The following is a 1,924-nucleotide window of genomic DNA, read 5'->3' on the forward strand; positions in this document are numbered from 1 at the left end:
GGTGGAAGGCTGGTGAGGGCTGATAGTGGCCTGGAAAGGAATGATAGCAGGAGAGGGGGTAAGGAGTTGATATGATTCATAATACATTCCCTTTGTTAAAATTTTAAACATTGCACATGAGTACAGTAAGTAAGGAGTGAAAATGCACTCCCTATACCCTGCCCATACCCAGGCCTCCAAAGCCAGTCTTTTCAGAGGTAACCGCTGGGAACAGTTCAGTGTGTAGGTATCGCCAAACCATTTCCTATGCCATTTATAAATGGTTTTATGTCTGTATAAAATAAAGATTTTTTTCAATGCTTTTTCCTTATTCCACGTTGCTACCTCCTTTCCTAGAGCTTAGAGAAGACTTAATAATAACGTGGGACTCTTCATAAATAAGCCATTTCACAACTGATATTTGGTATAAAGAGTTTGTTAAGACAAGCAAGCAAACAAATAATATCAGCATAGATAAATCTTTTTCCTTCGTATTTGGTTATGAGAGTACGTTTCCCAGGATTTGAATGACTTTTCTCCCCTTTTCTCTACTTCGGGAAGAAAACCAGTAGAGGGCGCTGATAACCCTGTACATGAAAGAAGTCTAATGGAACGATAGGACAAAAAACGGAACAGGATTTTAGGAAAAGGATTATAGCACAGCACAGCTACAGAAACGTAGTCTTTCTTGTTTTGTCAGTTTTTTTTTTTTAAAGTAAAACTATTTGTTACAAATTCTCCTTTAGCATATTTGAATGTGGGCTTCCAAAAAGTATTCCAATGTGCACAGAAACCACTTTTGGTAGAGTGTGATTATTTGTTAATAGTATTTTTTTTTTTTTTACCTAATTATAAATTATTTTATCTGATTCGAAATGTTTCTACACTGAAATTATTCAGGTAGGTGGAGGCTGGTTAGAAATAGAAATAGAGTTGGTCAACAGATTGTATTTTCATATGATTTGTCTTTTCAATTGTATATAAGTGTATGTTTGAGTGTGTGTATGTACAGGTTTAAATGATATTCAAAACAGTTATGTCTGTATTTGTCATGGGTATGTAGACGTCTGTGAATAATAAATGTAGTTTGTAGTCATTGTTTGTTTCTGTTGTTAAAAACCTATATTGATGTAAATCTTGAATTTGGCTTACCACCACCATGTTAAGTAAGCAGAAATACTCTAGAATTAAAGTATTTCTGTATTTATTTATTGCCAAGGGGCAAATTTGGCCTTTGGAACAGCCATAGGAACTGACTCGTAAACAAACAGCAATGTCAAATGATGGAGTCCTAACAACATACTATTTTATCTAAGTTTTACCATGTGCAGTGTGATACCAGCACACTTTTAAGATAATTTTACTTACCAACACCATGAAAATTAATTATTGTCTCCATTTTTCGAAGCCTACATTCGATTGATGAGTACTATTTTATATGATAGATATCATTGTGCCCTAACAGACAATTCATCCCTAGGAAATAACGGTGTTTTACTTATGCTGAAGGGTAATGGGCTGTCATCGTTAGCTACTAGAAACATTAATTTCGGTGTCTCCATCGAGCTATTATATAGCTTCAAAACAAGAACAAATACATTTTCACAGAAATATGGAAGAGTTCATTGTCAAGACACTTTACACTTTTGCACTTGGAGGAGTCTGTGGAAATGGTTAGCCTTAGATCACAGAAAGCCGCGTTCTACTTCACCAGGACTAGCTTTGAAGAATGCTAAATATATTCCGTCATTCATGACGACAGTAGGGCCACAGACCCAGTGACATTTGAATCTGGGTATTAGTTTTCCGTTCTTTGATGATTTAATGAGCAAAACTGCAACAACCTGCACATTATTCTTGGCTTCCTTCCTTCATAGTAAAACTGTAATAGGATATGGCAGTTCATGGCTTTCTGCCTCTGGATGGCAGTAACTCCTGCTTAAAT

Source organism: Otolemur garnettii, unplaced genomic scaffold, assembly GCF_000181295.1.
Source record: "Otolemur garnettii isolate 467f Iridium unplaced genomic scaffold, OtoGar3 scaffold00055, whole genome shotgun sequence".
NCBI classification, from domain to species: domain Eukaryota; kingdom Metazoa; phylum Chordata; class Mammalia; order Primates; family Galagidae; genus Otolemur; species Otolemur garnettii.